Consider the following 19,603-nt stretch of genomic DNA (forward strand, 5'->3'; position numbering starts at 1 on the left):
CATTGCCAGCAGTAACTGCTTACAATCTCTATTTGCTGTCATGTTGGGATTTGATTGTCTTCCCTCAAGGAGAGGGAATTCTGTATTCTTCTCTTTCCTTCCAGTTATGCAACAGCATGCTTCAGAGTCATGTTGATAGCACTCGTAAAGCTAGAAAACATTTTGATTTTTGTCTTTTTCCTTTTTGGTTCCCAGACACGTTACAGATGGTTGAAGCATGTCAACAACCCATACGGGCTTCCTCTGGTAGGAGCAGTTTCTGGGTAGATCATTAGCTAGTGTTAGACAAAAGCTCGTGCAGCAGCATAGCAAATACAGGAGTTGTGCAGCTGTTATTCTGGGTGACAGCCATCAGTAAAAGCGATGCTGAGTTTCATAATAGTTGTATTTTGTAATAGTGGGTAAGAAGGACTCCTTGGGAGAAAGGAGTATGGGGCACATCGATCCCTGCAGGCTGCAGCCTTTGGGCCAGGCGTACTGCTTCGTGCACAACTATTAACAGAGCTGCATGGCTTCCCAGAAGGCCTTTGCTCTTTGTGAGGACCTGGACTTGTGTTAAGTTTGTGGGAGGCCAGCACAGCTTGTCCGTGGGGAGTTCTCCTTTGTGGATTTCAATTTGTGTACCAGCAGAGAGGGATGGGCTTTAGCTGAGCGGGCTCCGCAGGCACTCTTGTTTCCATCTTGCCCACGAGGCTTTTCATGTTTCAAACATACATCTGTGTTCTATAAATTCAAAGGCACTGCAGAATAATGTCTGTAGCTTGTTTTGTTATGGGAGTGCTGTGGTGAGGAACACTTCCTTCAATGGGAGCCTGCTGCCTGTGAAATAAGGCCTTTGGGCAGGAGGAGCTGTGCACACGTGGAGTAGGAGTACCCCCTGCTTGCTGTCCTCATGTTTGCCTGGTGAGGGAGAGCAGAAAGATTTTGTTTTGGAAACATTTCCCAGTGCTTCTGTCTCACGTGTTTTTGGAGAGGCAAGAGGGGTCAGAGACAGGAGGTTAGGCAGCTGAGAGACCTCAGTGACCTCATGCTGCAAAGGTGTAATTGTAGAGAGGTGCCTGGTGTTCTAATGCTCTCAGTATCAGCAATAGAATTTTTTTTGTCAAGTCAGAACCACCAAAGCAGTAGGTTTATGTTGGTTTACGGGGGACAGAGAGTGCTCTGGGTCCTTGCTGTAGGTCCTTGCTGTAGCACAGTGTGTGACTGATGTCCTGTCAGGCTGTGCTGCTCTGGTCAGGAGTCCGCTCTGAAGACAAGATGTGCAAATGCAGATGTGTAAGGTGTAAGCTACAGAGTCTGTTACATAGACTGATAGGGGATTCTGAAAGAGGATAACTGTGTTTTGAATCCTGCTTGTGGTCAGAACCTTTGAAAACACTGCATTTGTTTCCAGTGAGACAATGTCTAAATATAAAGAGGAGTAGAATCCACCTCTAACTGTGCAGTTCTGTAACACAGATAAATAAATTTGCCAGTACTTTGTGGCATACAACAAAATGCTTGAATTTATTTTTCGTACACTAAACATTCGAAAAAGCATGCACTTTACCAGTTACACACAGTGTATAAAACACAGCATCTTAAAAATATGGGCCTTGTTAGGAAGTGATGGCTGCCAGCGTGTTTCTGTATTAATGAACTTAGAAGGGAACTGCTGCACGTGTTTAGTGCATGCTAATAAAGTAGTGATAGTGCTAGTACATTCACAGCATGCTCAGAGCTGGCCTGACTGACACTGCATGACAGTAACCTACTTGAGGAACAACAGTTTGCTGAGGTGGTGACAGAAGTATATGAAATGTGTCATTGGCAGATTTAACCAGCACGCTGAGGTGTATCAGTACTTGTCAGCGAGTCTCCTAGGTGTATGTGCTCTTCCCTCTTGCCTCAACACTTCCCCAGTTTAAGATACTTACAAGCTCTGTTGTGGCAGTCTTGCAAATGTTGAGATGAGCTCTGAGGGCATGTTATGTAAATGAGTGTCAGCATTTGTGAACACTGCTTCTGAAGTTGCACTGACAATTGGCCACCTGGAAACCATCCATGACAACTGCCCACTTGCTCTCATGCCCACTCCCTTGCTACGTTTAATTTTGATAAATGTGTACATACTGTTTTCTGCCTCCGTGATTGTTTTTAAGTGGGATCTGAACCTCTGCTGTGTGAAAATGAGTGACTTGTTCATAACATCGGGTATGTATGTCTTGAAATAGACCCACTTTGTTTCACACTTGTCCATTTCACTCTCAGATTGCCTGCCATACATCTGTCTGGACAAGGAGAACATTTGTCCGCTAAATTAAAAGAAAAACAAAAAATGTACTCCTTCAGAGTATTTCACATGCTCCTTTAAGTTTAATTCTATTGTGATTCCTGTAAAACTGGACAGGGACTGGGCAGACTACCTGTATTTTACTAGCGTGTGAATTGTAGCAGTGTGCTCCATTTCCCACTCCTTTCATTTCATGTGTCTTTTCTTAATTCTTACCTAGGTGACTTGGTGTAAGAAACGTGAGGCAGAGCAGCGTTTTTCATTGGATGCTGGAAGTGACTAAGAATCCTCAGTCTGCCCTTCTCTTCGAATGCAAACTTGCTCTCCTTCACTCCATTCAGTTGTAATTCTGGAGGTGGAACTAATTCAGCAACAGAGTTGGCTCAGGTAATTTCTACATATCTCAAGATTTTTGGCTTTGTTTGTTAAAGTTACTAGGAAATTACTGGTTAACTTGCTGGAGTATACCAGTTTGGAAACTGGCAAGCGTTCTTTCTTTATCACTTGGGCCATATTGAATGCTTCTTCTGACTTTTGGTAACATGCAGAAAATTGGGCAGTGCACAACACTGCTCCAGGATGTCGGTTCCTTATGCTTTTATTGGTGTACTCTGATATGGCTGGCCATTACCGTCCTTCTAAACTGAACGTGGCCACTCTGATTATAAGAACTTTTCCCTCTTCTTGGTCCTTCTGGGAGCCCTTCAGGTATGTAACCAGCTAGCCCATGTTCTTCTTCCCTTTTACACTGCAATTAAATGGAAAATACTTCAGATTTTAAATATTTAGTCATTAACACAGGATTCACTGATCCCATCAGTTTATGAATTCGATTGTTGGTTAATCAACAATGTAATAATTGATTTTACTTTGCAAACAAATTCCAAAAATGTGTGGATCTTGATACAGAAATTTCCCTTTGTGATTATTCAGGTGCTGAGGTTGCTAGTTTGAGCACTTAAGCAGTCTAGCTCTAGCAACACATTTCAGTGCTGGCTTCAGAACACTGCTAGCTTCAGGAATACAATAAGCTGGCTTTCACTGCACCATGTGCTGCTGCAGCAAGACAGATAGTGGTACACTGTCCAGTAGTGAGTTCGCCAACAGGCTCTTCACTATCTTTTCTCTTTTCTCTATTATGGCACTTGGAGGGAAAAGATAAGGGACTTGAAAGTATTTTGCCATTTCAATCTAATTGTGGTCTCCTTATTGCCTGAATTCTGTCTGCCTTGGGCTTGATCAGCCTTACTGCAAGTACCCTGAGTGGGACGCCTGCTGTTCCACGTGGCCCTTCTTTAAAAGCCTGCAATAACATCTTACATCGGTCTTGCTGACTTTGTGCACCAAGGGAGTTTTGGTATTTGTCAGTTTTTCTGTTGCTGTCTGCCTCCTGGTCTATCACATCCCTGAAGCCCTTGCCAAGGCCAGTAAACAGGCTGCCACACTTTGCCTACTGAGCTGCCAGTGAGCTGCAGAGTAGGATGTCAGTCATTCAGCAGTCAGATACTAGAAGTGAGAATGAGAAGGACAAATTCTTTCGTGTGTATATAAACATTTTTTCAAAGGCCTGTTCTTTTACTAATGTTATTGATGTTCTCATAGTGATGCCTCACTTGAAGGTCTCACATTTCCTATCCATATCTCGTCTTTAAAACTGTGAGATTATTTAATGCTCTTTGCAGCAATCCCCTTGGAATATAATCATGTGACGTGGTTGCTGGGCCATTTTTGTCTTGCTGGCTTTTGAATGCTGTCTGTTTACGCTGCAGCTATGCTGGATTTTCTTTATACAAGTATTTTAGAAGGTTACTGCTGATGGTATCTGTGGCTGAAGCTAGTCTGGATAGATTAATTATTTAACGTGACTAATGCTTTTAATGGTCTTGATGATCAATAACACTTACAATAATACCATAGCAAATAGCCAAAAAAAAAAAATCACAGCTGAAAGAGAGCTCATGCATGGAAAAAAAAAGAAAAAAAAAAAAAGCCCAAAACAAAACAGTTTCTAAAACAGGAAGAAATTTCTGGACCCATTCTATCTGCTATAAAACGGGCCGTTTCCCAGTGACTATTAGTAGAGTTGTGCCCAGTGTCATTCAGTAGCATTGCCAGATGTTGGTGTTGCCTTAAAAAAGACATTTTTCTTTAAAAAAAAAAATGAAGTAAAATAAAAATAAACAATATAAACTTGTGATTAGGATCAAAACTTAACAGGAAATAGACCTGGGAACCCTGGAAGAAAGTGAACACGTATGGGAAGTATCAGACAGTACAAGGGTAAGTTCTGTTATTTTAAGCCTTGTTCTGTAAGTCACAATGCTTAAATGGATGAAGACTTACTTTGTTTCTGTACCTCACTGTCAGAAAGCACTTTATTGACTTTCATTTGATTTGAGGCTGTGGGGGCAGTTGTTACCAAGTGTTGACTTCTACGATTTTGGGGGGCTTCTATTGTGAGCTTTCCTGGGTGGAGATCAGGTCGTATTAGAGTGAAGGATTCCAGTCTTGATTTTGGAAAGCTGGAAGGAGGAGGTACTTGTGTATGATCAAACTCAATTTCAAAGCCAACTAAACAATAGTGATAGGGTTGCCAAACCCAAAGACTAAAACATGCTATTCTTCAATGGTTTTGCTTCAAAAAATAAAAAATATCGGGACTGTTCTATTTTCTTTTGCATTCTTCAGCTATTAGCATGAGTGCTGCTAAGATCTCTTTCTCTGTAGAGAGTCAAAGCTAAGATACTATGAAAGTACATCAGTTCATGATTGGAAGAAATGCACCATTATATTAATGCAGTCCACAATACAATTCTAGGAGTTGTAATGAAGTGTCATTTATTGAAAGCCAGATGCGAGGCCCATGCAATAGTAACTATATGTTCTATATGAATGACTTCCTATGGAAAAAAAAATCACCAGAAGCCAAGAGATGAAAGAATGCCTCTGAGATAGTGTGTATCTGGTGATGGAATTACCTGCAGTGCCACCAGGTTTAAAAAAATAAAATAAATAAAAGTTGAGCAGATGAAGCAGAGCAGCACAAAAGCCTTGCTTGTTCTGTGCCCCATTCGAAGTTTGCGTGCAAGGTGGGATGGGTCTGAAAGCTGTTCTCTCCCAGTCAAAAGCCAGGGAAAATGGCAACAATACATCTTTTAGCTTCTGGTGGTGTTTTTCACTTGAGGAGATGTGGTTTTAGCCACTGAAAGGTATCAAGCCCTTCATACAGTTTCACAACATCCAACACAGAAGGACTTTGTACTTAGCCAGACACAAGACAGCTCTAACCACCCCTGGTTTGTGTGTCTTATGGAAGGATAGTGTGTCTTATGGCAGAATATTTCTATAGATCCAAGCAAACCAGTAACATCCATTTCTCTCTTTCTTGCTGCGTTCTATTCCACACTGTACTGTTCTGTATCCCAGTTCCATGCTTACCCCTGCCCGTGCTTCTGCTTTGTCCCTATTTCTGTGTACCTACCTTTTCTTTCCTTCTCAGCCCTCTTTACCTGACCCTGTTTCTGTCATCAGTCACTTAGTGCAAGTCCTGACTCCTGCCGAGTTCTGGCAGACACAGTGTAGTAGTCTGCTTCCCACAGGGGCAAATTATGATCATTTGATGGGCAGTAGCTCACCTTTGTGCTGTGGTTCACAGCTCCCTGCTCTTGATCATAAATACAAGGCAGGAGTCTGGTACTTACTCCTGGAGGATGGATGGGGGAGTTTAGCTGTATATTTAGGGAAATTACTCTGAACTTAGCATGAAATGTCGCCTTTGCAGTGGATGGTAAAGAATTGCTTTATAATTATATTTTGAGTTTTGTCCTTTAATACTGAATGCAGTAACTTTAGAGGTGGCATCCAGCAGAACAGTTTTAGACAGAAGGTGAAGACAGAGTCTGCGTGTGTAAGAAATTAATGAATAAACAACTTTCTTATGCTCTGTGGATTCTTTTTAGGGAAGGTTTATTAGCTCTCTACATCCAGCCCATTTATGAAGAGCCAGAATTTGCAATGCCTACTCAATTTTTTCTTTGACAAGCCCTGCAGAGTTGTGCAAAAACTAAGCAGCCTCTCGAAAGGCGGCTCTAACAGCACTTTTTTCTCATTAGTCAGATCAAACTGTCTGTGTTTTGCCTGAGAAAGAGAAAAAGAAACACATTTTTTCTCTTTGCTTTTTCCCAAAAATTCTCCCTTACCTTGGACTTTTCCAGTAGATTTCAGTCCCTTTCCTTGTATTTGTTCCTGATGGAATGGTACTCCCACAGCTCAGCAGTGTTCTGAGTCCGCAGCTAGTCCCCAGTGATGACTTTGATGTTCATTTATGCTAATTATTTATGTTCTGTATATTGGTATGGAAACCCCAAAAACCCCATCTCTACCAACATTTTATCTGTTTGGATGAGAGTGCTGCCTGTATGTTTTCTGAAGTCCGTTGCATAGTGTGCAAATTATCCTCTCCGTGAGAATAGGGAAGATGTTGCCAGGTAATTTTGTAACATCCCAAAATGTCTAGAAGTGTGCTCACTGTCTTTCTAGTAGAGGCTGATTCCAAATACTGCTGTATTGTATGCAATTATAGAATTACAGTATATCCTGAGTTGGAAGGGACCCGTAAGGATCACTTCCATCTTCAGCTTCATGGCAAACCTGACATGCATTTTTTTTTTCCTCTTTGATACTTTCTAGGTAAGATTTTAATTCATTGATCATTGGTGCTACTGTGACATCTAATCTGATTTATTATAGTTCATCTTTCTATCATCATTCAGATGGTTTTTTACACCTTATATAAGCTGTACTTGTTTACGTTTAGGAATAAATAGTAGTCAAGATTTCCATACTGTTATGTTATGCTACTTACTATTTTCTTCTTACAACTGCCTACAACTTTATGAGGGTTATAAAAGTGGTTCTAGGTAATGCAAAAAAGCAAACCAGAATGCTCTTTCACCTTATGCTTAAACTATACTACATACACAGAATCAGATTCTGTGATTCTGATTCTGTGTATGTAGTATAGTTTACTACATACAGTTGTGCTTTGATGGAAAATGATGTGCATGGTTGGTAAGATCTTTTGCAAGATGGACCTTACATAGGAATCAGCTAAAGGGTGCAATATCTTTCTGCCAGACTTCACCCTTGCAGGAGCAGAGATTTTCCTGCTGTATTCTAACTTAACTAAGAAGTATTGATGTCTGATCCAAAGGAGGACAGTGTTTTCTTTTTTGTTTAAAAAGGGAAGTTCATTGGGACAAGAAGTCTGATAGGGTGAGTTGTCTTACTTAGTAATTTCTATTTTTGATCAATTGAAATTGCTCTACCAGTCATTGCTTGGGTCAGCAGAGAACATGGCACAGCTGCCCAGAGAAGCTGTGGTGCCCCATCCCTGGAGTCACTCAATGCCAGGTTGGGTGGGGATCTGGGCAGCCTGAGGGCTAGGAGGCAGCCCTGCCCATGGCAGAGGGGTGGAGGAACTGGGTGGGCTTGAAGGTCTGTTAGAACACAAGACATTCTGCAATTCTGCAGTCCCTTATTACAGACCAATTGGCAAACTTCAGGTGTATTTCAGCTACTTGTTCTCCTGGTACAATATGCCTCACAGTTATGTAGAATTTTGTAAGTATTGTTAAAACAGTTTTGTTTGTTTGTTTGTTTTTAGCAGAATGTCTTTCTCAGTAGAATGGAAGTGAAACTACACAGCCTGATGACAGTTAGTGGTTATAGAAGGAATGTCTGCTTGAGTCAAGGAGTGGCAAATGAATAAAACTCAGCAACGAATTCTTACTCATGCAGAGTCAAAGAAGTCAAAACTCAGTGTTTCTATGTCTGCTGTTTGTTTAGTCTGCTCTTATTTAATTTTAGCATTTTTATCCTGTGCAATGTAGCTAAATGATGCAGTTGTCATCTCTGCACACGGATTTGACAAGTTAGGCCTTGGGATAGATGAATAAATAATAGCAATTCTTGCTCTTGTCGTAGCGAAGCCAAATCGTAGAAGATATTAATACAATGATGATAGAACACAAAAAGCTGAGCAATTTACTTGCTGTGGTTCAGCTCGTATCATTGAGTCGTGCCAAGAGCACAGGTTATTCGCCAACAGTCTTGGAGATGCACATGCTTTCTTTCTCTTCATTTATATTTCTGTGTGTATACTGAGGCAAAACGTTCAATATCTAACAGTTCATTGTTATTTTATCCATATTCAGAGTGAGGTTGTTACATCTGAACATAGGTCATAACCATTCAGTCCTATCAGGTTGCTGTGTACAGGCTCGTAGTGTGGCACAGACTTGAGGCAATTCTTGCAGTTATTTTCCAGTAGCTCGAGCATGTGGGCATTCATGAAATGCGGGGATAATTAATGCACAGATCTCTTAAATGCCATGGTTTTCAACTAGTTTTCCTGTGACCTCTTTTTAGGAGAGCATGCACTTTCATTTCTGTATGTTGGCAGTTGTATGCGATTTCACTAGTGAAGTATTGCATATGGTTTGGCAGTATAATTAAAATGATGCCTTTTGCAGTTTGCTTCCTTTCCTGAAAAAACAAAACAAAAAAAATAATAACAGAAAGCAGTAGTATGATGTTATCCTTGTATCTGTTGAGAACAGCTTAGAGCAGACCTCAGTAACCTGACTGATGGTCTGCTGTCAGAGGGGCCCCCCTCCTAAAGCACAGTAGCTTGGTCAGAGCAGGTGGGTGAAAAAGCAGGAATCCAGGAGGACTAGGGAGAGGTAAGGAGAACAGTCATGATACATTTTGGAAAGGCCTGTGGTATTTCATGTACAAAAGAAACAAGATTGCTGAAATTGGCAAGGACTTGAAAAGGAAAATATGTGAATTTACCCAGTTTTGGAATGCCTTCTGTGATTTCTGTGTGTTCCAAGTGTTACTGAGTGTTGTCTCCAGTTGACTTTGAATCTATTCCTGACCAATACGCCTTAGTAGGTAATACTTAGATTCATGGACAAAGGCTTAGTAGCTAACTAGTTTCTTCTTGTAGCAGAAGGAAAAAACAAGATAATGAAGAATTGCAGATATTGAGAAGTTGTGTAAAATTTCAAGAGACTAAAGCATGCAAGAAGGGTAATCATTCCTCATGATTTCTTTTTTTTAAGACAAGAGATGATCTCGTTAATTCTTGGTAAAAAAACATCATCGTTTCCAGCCTGGGCTTTTGAGTAGAACTATGGAAATAATAGTGAGAAGCAAATTCAGCATGAATGTTTTGAAAAACAAGACAAGTTCTGACATTTTATTTACAACTTATAATTTTGCTATTTTTCTTATAATCTGCCCAACCTTCTGTCAAAAATGACAAAAAAAAGAAGCAGTACTGATATCAATGATGTTTTCCAGTGTCTGAAACTACTGTTTGTATTCTAATGTTGTCATTTAGTATGAGGTGCTCTGCAAAACAAACTGGTAGTGTTACCAGAAAGGGGGAGAGAACAGCTTCTTGAGTTGAAGTCTCCAACCAGAACTGGAATGCTTCATGACTAGAACGTTTTCCCATGTTCTAGTCTGTATGGTGTCCATTACAATACATTTTCAGAAGAAATATTATTTACAAGGAGAGATTAGAAGGATTTTACAGTTTCACATCAACAAAGCCATGTGCTTCTGGGTATTTGGACTAGGTTGGTAGCAAGGATGGGGGTTGGATATGTGAGGTGGTATGCTGGAATCAAAGGGATGAAATTCAGAGGAGTAAAACTTGACTCAGATCAGGCTATTTTGGCTGTAGAAGAACTGTAGTCAGATTTTAGCAAGTATGTAAACCTGCTCCATCACTGGAAACTCACAGGCTAGTTATAATGCTAGGAGATGTGCTTTTGGAGAACATTGGACTGGGTTGCGTAATTGAATCTACTAAAAAAAATCAACACAGAACAAAAAACAAAGAGAATGTCTACAGGTGGACAGTTGAGCTCTTCATGTCAATTATTTCAACTCGTCAGACCATTAAAAACTATTTTTTCTACAAGTTTCCTAGCACCATAGTTGCTTTCACAGTAAAGTTTACCTCTGGGTTTGAAATGGAGCGCGGCAGTTTGTGAGGTCCTTTCTTGCAGCTGTTCCAGCAGCTCTGACAACCCTCTGGGGGATTTTCTCTTAATTGTTAACTACCAGATGTATTTAGCTTTTGTCAAAACGTCTTAAACATTTTGTGAGAAATGCCACCCAGAAATATTCTCAAGTCCTTTAGAAATGCCAAAGGGTGTCAAGGCAATTAGGTATGTAATATATGAGGTAATATAAAGGTAGCACACCTTACGAGTAAGACTTGAGCTTTCTGCCAGCTTCTCAGGTTCTGGCCTACAGTATATTCCCAAAAAACCTGTGAACTTCTGTGGATTCATTATTGCTTATATTTATGTGTGTACCTGACCCTTAACCACAGATGGGGTATTCAGTGTTTGATGCTGTACAATTACAGAACAAAAAGATCACAGCTCCAAAGAGGTTGCAATTTAGACCAACTGAAAAGAGAAGGATGCTTGGGATAGTGACAGCGATACGCCAGGCTATGTTTTTGACACACTGATGCACCAACGATTGTCCAAGCTTTTCTTTAGGGCTTCATGGGAGAGAGCATTCTGAAGGGAACTGCGAAGGAAGACAATAGGGTAATGATGCCAATACGTTGCAGCTGCCCTGAGAGATCTTCTGGTCACCATGGGAGCGTGGCAGGAGGCTCAGGAATGTGAAAGCTGGGCCTGCGGCTCCGTGTGAGCAGAGTGAAGCACCTCAGCAGGGCATGAAGAGGAGGAGGGAGAGGGCTGGGACACCTCAGTAATCAGAACGGGCAGGTTGTATTCGCAGAGAAGCAGCTGGTGTTAGAAAACTGCTGGGAGAGACATGGCCTGGTCAAAGGAACGAGCCAGGAGAAATCGTCTTTGCCACAGGATTTCGAATGAAGTAAGAGGGACGGGTTTGCATCTGTCAAGGCCAAGGGAAAGTATGTTGTGATAACCAAGGTAAGAACTGGAGCGTTAGCGGTGTGGGTGGGAAAGTTGTGTCTCTAGATAGGTTATTATACAGGTAGTCAGCTTGTGCCGAACAAATTAACTTCTCATGGAAAGTAAAGGTCATCTGTCTCAAGCAGCTGTTTCTTAGAACTCTATCAAACAGTTTGAGAGGAAGTGGAAGGACGGGTGAAGTGACAGACAAAAGAGGTAAGCAGCAAACTGCAACAAGGGTTTTCAAAGCACTGTTTTCCTATGACAGCATATTGTGGCTGGGATCTATGTGTCAATCTGATTATAAGGTCATAGTTGGTCTTTCTCTTCACTCTTCCGCTGCTTCTGAAACGAGCAGCTTTGGTACTGTAACTGCATCCATGTTGTTTGCTCATCCTTACAGCAGATGATTCTCTTAAGCTTTTCCTTCTAGTTAAGACTGCAGACAGAATCTGACAGACAAGTGACCATGGGATTTGCTGCTGTCTGAGAACAGCTCCTGGAATAAAGCTATATTGTAAATTAACTTATATGGTACAAGAGATATATAATTCAATAGAACTTTGCAGTTCTATTGAAAAGTGGAATCTTTGGTGGGCCATTGCCATGTTCTGCTGCCGGGGATCTTTCTCGTACGTTCCCTGAACCATCTCTTCTTTGTAATATGAATACTAGTTCCTGTAAAGGCTGACTCGTAACTCAGAGAACTTTTTTGGAGTACTTCCCTGTGAAGTCTTGCTGAGAATGTGAGGGAAAGGTGCTGGCTGCTCAAAGCAAGATGATGTTCTGACAGCTACACTTTTCTCTTGATGGGTGCTGAAAGCCAGTCCTTGATTTACAAAAGAAGCAGATACGTGGAGTGAGATTTTAGACTCAGGAACCTTTTGGGATAGATTGACTTGGTATTTAAGAACTTAAAATAGAAGAGAGAGGAAGGTTTGTTGCACAAGGAAGCAGGAGTATTATGATGGTGTGGCTCATTCTGTTCTCAAAGAGGGGTGGGCTGTGTAAGCCAAGGGAGGAAAAGATGGCTGTGAGACACAGAGGCATTAGGGGTGGAAAGCAGCAATGTCAGCTGCATTCTGCTGAGTTCCTGTGCTGGTTACGGGCAGAAGTCAGATGTGGTGTTTGCCCAGCATTGAGGTTTTTCTGCCTTCTTTGGCACTCTGTATTACTACTCCTGGTAGTGTAACAACTGAGCGTATCGCTGAGGCTGGTAGTCCTGTGTCCTTTCTCAGCAAATTTCCCGTTTTCCTTTGCTGACTTTGATCGTTTCTAGCATCTGTTGCTTAAACACAGTAGCTTATGGAACTGAAGAGTTCATTCCTTGAAAATTAGCTTCAGGTAAGCACCTCTGATTGTTTCATGAAACATGCAGACATTTTCCTTCCGTAGTGCTGCCTTTACAAGGAGTCCTGTATAAACACACTGCTCCCTCAGTTTATGTGGCTGACTTTTTCAAAGGGAACACCTGTATCATTCTAACTAGGCAGAGTAAAATTATGGCGTTTAGTTCTCTTGTCCTCAGAAGCTGTAGGGACAAACTGCCTCTTGTAGCATCTTCATTTTCCTTTTTGTGGCAGTCAGTGAAAGTCAGACCCAGGTGACTACATGTGAGGAAAGACTGGCAGGCTTACTCAGTATGCTGAATGCTTCTTGGCTTTAAAATGTATGTCTGTCACAATAACATAGTGTCCTGCACAAAGCTGTGTAACTCTTTCTCTCTTTAGGATGCCCAAAAATAAGTTACCCTACTAAGCAATGTTAAACATTGCAAACTAACTTCTGTTACATGGTTACACTCGTGCAGCTCAAGGTATCCTGCAATCATCAGAGCAGCAGTAGCTTTCCTGTCTGATGTGCATCAGACAGCTCATCAGACAAATGCACTATCCTGAAATATTTTCCAGGGTCTCAGGATCCCGTACTTTGCCTGGATAGTTTTTGGAAAAGAAGCATTTAAACATTAATCAGATGAAATCACCTTTAGTTGGTTAATATCCATCTCTTTGTGGGCGGTTCAATAATTTTTTCCATAGTTAAAACAGTATTTGAGAGATCCCAGTAACTTTTAATTCCTAAGCTATGATCAGGTCTTTTCTTTTTCAGTAGGGTTTCATATTTCAACAAGTTTTTCATTAGGGATAGCCATGTCAAAGAGTAACTGAATTGTTGTTTCCTCTTTGTGAAGTTACTGCAAAGGGCGTCTACTTTGGGAACAAGGGTTTGTTCAGGAGTCTCCTTTTCACTGGCTGCTCTAAGCTCTACAAATGCAGCTTGGTTGTAAAATAACTCCTTTCCCTTCTGAACTGGAAAGCCAGCTCAAAGTCCACTTGAAGAAAGGTCAGGCTTCTTGCTCTAAATTACATTCAACTCATTAGAAAGTGACCTGTTGATGGTTAGTACTGACCTGTGATTTGAGGAGGTGCAACAGCTGTTCTGTTTTGGTATTTTTCAATGCCAATCATTTATCAATACTGACAGTGACAAAATGATGACTGTGATACGTCTTTGTGCTACGACATGGGTCTCTGGGTATATTTTGTAGGTGTTACCTCATGTCGTGGCTGGAATGGTGGGGATGTTTTGCTCAGTGGGACATTTGACAAGTAGCAGAAAGAAGAAACAAACACATCAGTGTGCTGCTTTGTTGAAATGCTCCTCAGCTCTTTGTTTGTAAGTGCACGTGTATGCTGAGGGTCACGGTCACAGCTGGTAACCTACTGTAAACATGGATGTGCCAGCTGAAATCTTTCCATCTCTGTCTTGCACTGCTTGGCATATCAGTAATAAGACTAATAAGATGATATGCTTTCAGACCCGTTTCAAGCAGGGAGGAGTTGGTATGACCTTTTAAGATTTACTTGAAAGTCTCTGTATTTTCAATCTGCCCTCAGGTCGATTGTTTCCAGTTCTGTTAATTAACAAAGGAACCGGTGAGGTAACCTAGTCACCCATCTTCTGCAGCAAAGAAATTCTGAGAGAGAAGCAGCACCTGGCCTCTTCTCACGTGGTGAATATGTGTGCATTAACGTGGTTCTGGTTCACATAAGTTTATGTGGAGTCATTTTTAACTCCTCGGATTCCATGCCTTTATTTATGTAGACAGTGCATTGAAAGGAGCCTGAAGACCATGCTGTTGAGCGGAGGTGATTGAACAGAGAAACAAGATCTGAATCCTTGGCCAGTAGCACATTTCTTAAGGGATCAGATCTGCTTTTCTTTTCAGTTGTGTTCCTCTTAACTTAAGGCAGTGCTTGCCCTAAGTTACAAGGCACACCCTGAAACCTCAGTTTTGCTTTTTTTTTTTTTTTGCTTGAAGCACAGCTCAAGTGTGGTTGCTGTGTGGTTTGCTGTGGTTCTGGTCCTGTTGCAAACGAGCAGTTTCTCTGTCCTGCCCTTATCCTACCTGATGAGAAGTAGCCCATGATTTTTCCGCTCAGTCTGCCAGACCCTTGGCTGCTTTTGTAAACCTACCTTGAAGTTGTGATCTGCCCTAAAGCAAAGCAGGTGAGATAAGAAAGCTGGCAGACACAATGAGAAGTGCTACTGGGTGCAAAGGTTCTTGGTATGAATGTAGTACCTCTGCTGATGTGAACTGTAGCATTAGCCTGCTGCTGGCTGCGTTGCACAGACTGTTGCCTTGCCATAATAGAGTTGTGGTGGCAAAAGTAAGATCCTTCGTAATATCCTTTTGTTAGTTATTTTTATCAATGTATTTATTTTGATCCTGTCCTGAGAACAGGAGAAGAGCAATAATTCCTAGAGACAAAGAGATGAGAAATCAGAAGGCTAATTCAAACTGCATCTCTGATTTAACAACAACAACAACAAATAAAAAGCATGATGTTTCGCATGAGTTTGGGCAAGGTCATTAATGTATCATGTCCTCTTTTCCCTTTCTCTGATTTGGGAATATGCTTTCTCCTATCATCTGTCTGGCACATCTGTTTAGACCTCTCTGGAGAACTGTTTGTTGTTGTACATTTGTACCAGTACCAATTTGAGTTGGGGTTAATCTGTCCCATTACTCATCTCCATTTGTTCTCCTGTAAGTACAGAAACGGGAAAACAACTAAATGTTATCAAATGCTCATTTGCATTCGTGTTCAAAAAAAACCACTTGCAGGAGACTATTTAAGTTTCATTGTTATATATTAACAAAATTCAGGTGCGCTTTTCTTCAGCTTTTCATTTCCTTGACGTGAAGCCTTTTATTAAAAGATTTTAGTCTTCTATTAAAAACAAAACAAGTGTCTTTTAATTTTGAGGGCTATAGCACAATACTGTATATCATACTGTAGCCAAAAGGTTTGTAGATCTCAAGATTATCAAGAAGTGTCCCCTACATGCCCTTTTCTTTTTTGTTTTTTTTTTTTATTATCTTAAATTATGGCTTTTTAAAATATATGTGTGTGCATATATATATGTATATATGTATATATCAATATACATATATATATGTATTTGGTTCTTTAAAACTGAACTGGGCTGTGTGTTTATTCATTTGGAAATCAGTCGCACATTTTCAGGTTGTTGATCTTTTGGTTTATGATTTCAGTGTACAAAATATAAAGCCATGAAGCTGCTTCTCCGAAGCCACGAGCCTTTTGATGCCAGCTGCCTGCATCCTCACTTCCACACTGACTGTAGCTTTTCTTGTTATCATCTGCATTCCACCCTGAGTAAGACAGAATGCTCGTCAGTGCAGATTTCACCATGCAAGGCTTTTGAGTTCCTCTTCATTGTGTTGCTTATTCTTCTTTCATTCTCAGGCTGATCTCTGTTGGAATGGATGTTTCTCAGCTTTGTGAGATGTTAATCTCCTTGCAGTCAGGTAACCCAACTGGCTGTGTTATTCAAGATAGAAATTTCCACCTACCTCTGAGGACCAGTTTGTAAGATAAGTTATGCTATCTCGGTTTCCTTTCACTGCTGATATTTTAAGCATAAGAATTTAGGAATTTCACCTCAGCATGAAGTTTCACAAAACAAGAAAGGTTATAGATGGAAATAAGTGGGTGGTCGATGTCCCATTAGAACAGATTATTTACAATAACTATATTGAAGCTGACCTTATCATGGCTTTAAAGAGCAGGAGATTTTTAATATCAACAGTTAGCTTTGGTAGATGATAGTGATTTCTGTTTATTTGTTTTCCTGAATGATGTTAAGCAGCTCTTCATCACTGGGAGCATCCTTTAAGTTATGTGCCATTATTTACACTTAGAAAATAAAAGTAAGAAATAAAAAACTGGAATCTACATTCTGTGGAATCAGGCGCACAAAGGGAAAGCACCACGGATGTTTCTGTAAAGGAGTCTGAGTGCTTGCTGAGGTTTAAAACTATTGAAATGAGCTGAAGTTTGTTGATGTAGAAGAAATAGGTTGATTGGCAGTGAAGAAAAGTTACTAGTTTGAGTGTGGTATTGTGGTTTGATGGCATTTGTGTAGTCAATAGAGAAGGAGCTTATGGCAGACAATATAATACAAGGCAAAGCAAAAGCTTCTTTTGGAGTGGTGAACTCTGCTTTGTCAGGTTCCATGGATCTTTTCTCACCTCTTTTTCCTGAGGCTTCTGTTTAGTTGTGTTCTTCTTCTTTCCTCAGGAATAACAGGAGGATGTGTATGTAATCTGTTGTCCTTCTGATGAAACAAACAACTCTATTTTCAAACAAATTGTGCCTACAGGAGTTGTTGAAACAAGTATAGCACAGGCATTGTTTTATTTCACTTATTTTTATTCTTAATGTCTACTCAAATATATTCTCATCAGACAAGTGACTTGCGCTTACATAAGTAACAAAAGAAAACTTGTGTATTATTTACAAAGCAAGGGTGATAACCTGGTATTTTGACAACAGGCTTTTGTTTTATTTGTCTGCCTGTGACTTTCACATGAGCAGCGTGCTTCTAAAGCACTTACTTGCAGATGCCACTTTAAATATTATTTTCCAAGAGTTTATTTTTCTTAGAAAACAGATGTAGGTAATTATGTTCTCTGACCTTCGAGACTTATCAAAGTCAAATAGGTAATCATCCAATCAGACAAGCTATCATTATCAGAAGAAAAGTAATTATAATCTGAATACGTTTGAACATGATTATTCCAAGCCTTAAACAGTTACACTTCTGATTGGGACAGAACTAAAGACATTATTGCTTCATAATTCACATGATGTAACTTCACTTATCCTTGTGATTTCGGAATATGAAGAGCTAAATTTACAGAACAGCGTAGTGAATAAAATTATGTAATATCCTCTCTAAAGGCAGAAGAAGGATTCTCAAAGTCTTTGTGCTGAAATTAAGGAAACCTCTGTTTAAGAACATGGAAACTAAAACACAGTGCTAGAGAGATCTCTGAGAGCAGAGGAGCGCAGCATGTATTTGTGTCTGAAAGTACACTCGGAATAAAATGTTTTACTACTCTGGGTCCAATTTAACAAAACAATGAGAGTCTCTGTGGCCCTAGGCATTTATATGATCAGCTCTGCATCTCCTGGGATCAACCCCAAAGCTAGTCTATCTCCTTCAGTGCGTATCTTCTCCCGCTTAGGGGACCGGCAGCTCAAGTATGCTTTGCTGAGCACAGCTTGAAGGGCACAGTGCTTGGCTGAGGTCAGCGAGACGAGGACCTCGCTGCTGCAGGAGTGGCTTCAACGTGGGCTCATCTGGGGATAGCTGAGGTCCTGTAGTGCATCTGGCACCATGCTGAGTGCTCAGCTGAGCTGCAACGGAATGGTCTGAGACCTCCATTTGGGAATCAGAGTGTTTATGCCCAGCATAACAAAGACGTGAGTTCTGTTACACTGCTCCTGCACAGAATGGGTGTGTGAAGCAGAGGCTGGCTAATTAAACAGTGGCAAAGAGGACACGAGCTTTTCAGATCACTGGGGAAATCTGTCAGAATAATCTAACTGCACTGTCGGCCATTTCTGGAGTCTTGTACATCCTTGAAAAAAGCTATCAGCCTCAGATTCTCTGTGGACCATTGAAAATCAAATCATTGTAAACGATGAGGAAATAGATTCTTTCTCAGCAGGATATGGCCTGTGGCAATATTAATGTTTTTAGGCTTGGGCAATACTTAATGGTTCTGTAGAGACTTGAGCAGAGCCTTTTCATTCCTAGAAGATGCCTTGGTGCTTATTGCGCCTCTGGAAAGGAATCAGTGCTCTCACAGATGATGTAGGGTAGCCTACCAGCCACCAGTCTCAAGTGACAGCAAAAGGAAGGGCTGGTACTCTGTCAGAGAGAAAGTGCCCTATGCATAACCAATGAGCCAAGAATTTGCTTGGATGAAAAGATTGGGGTGTGGGGCGTTGAAGTTCTGCAGAACCATCCAAGACTCCCAAAACTCGTAGATCTGTAGAGTTGATTGTTCTTTTTTTTTCTTTTTTTTTTTTTTTTTTAAAGGACTTCATTCCCATTACAGAAGGTTTATTGGTGAGCTTACCCATATTTCAAAGCCACTGCAGAAGCTGGATGAAAAAAAGGAAACCATTCTAGGAGTCAACAGCATGATTTAGCACTTTTCAGTACTGAAAAGGGAGTTTGTGGCTCCTGCAGCTCACATATGTTTCAGAGTCCTTTTGATCTTGGACGCCATTCCTACAGCTTTCAGGCTGACATTGGACGCAAGTGATGTTGCTCGAGGTCTGAACTCTCAGTGCAGAAATTAATTGCACTCTCTGAAGTTTACAGCAGTATATTTCCAGTGGTAGCTGTGTGAAGGAAATTTTTTAGGCAGGAGATAAAGTGTACCACTGTGGTGTGTTCTGTGAATGCAGGAATTCTCAGGACTCACTGTCACATGGATGGGAAAACTAGTACTGTGATACAGCTGCTGTGCTTAACTCACGGCATAAGCAAAATCGTGCTTACGGTGTCTGTAGAAAGCATCAGGAGTGCTTTGTTATCTTCTTGTGAAGAGCAGGGAAGTGGCTGTGAAGTGAAATGTCGTTGCTGACAAATGTGTGGTTGTCGTATTTCCTCCCTGCTTTGTAGGAATGGAAATATCCTAGTCCCCTGAAAGGAAGAGCATGGAGATTGGAATCAGTCTCTAGCGCAGTTAAAAGCTTCCTTGGTGCTAAAATAGTGCGTAATTTGCAAACTTCGTTTGTAGTAATGAATCAGAACAAAATGTTCGTGTTCCAGCCTAGCCTCTCCACAGCATGGGCAAATGAGAAACACCCTCTCCTGAGCTGCTGAAAAGAGAGCTGGGAGAGAAGGGGAAAAAAAACTTCGGAGGTACTTGAACAAAATGGAAATCCATTCAGGTTTGGTTCCTGAGAATGTTCTGATAAACAGGTATATGGTGTAGGTATATGCGTATGTGGTATATGTGTTCTGCAAG

At 40.9% G+C, this 19,603-nt stretch overlaps 1 protein-coding gene across 2 annotated transcripts in view; it reads left to right on the plus strand.

Moving 5' to 3' along the window:
- Positions 1–2,497: 2,497 nt before the first annotated feature.
- Positions 2,498–19,603, plus strand: part of MAML3 (mastermind like transcriptional coactivator 3) — a 242,708-nt gene continuing 225,602 nt past the window's right edge. For both annotated transcript variants that reach the window (XM_052690045.1, XM_052690044.1), the window contains exon 1: positions 2,498–2,659. The gene's annotated coding sequence lies outside the window, so the exon portion shown is untranslated. The remainder of the gene's footprint in view (positions 2,660–19,603) is intronic.

Source organism: Tympanuchus pallidicinctus, unplaced genomic scaffold, assembly GCF_026119805.1.
Source record: "Tympanuchus pallidicinctus isolate F22 unplaced genomic scaffold, pur_lepc_1.0 scaffold26, whole genome shotgun sequence".
NCBI lineage: Eukaryota > Metazoa > Chordata > Aves > Galliformes > Phasianidae > Tympanuchus > Tympanuchus pallidicinctus.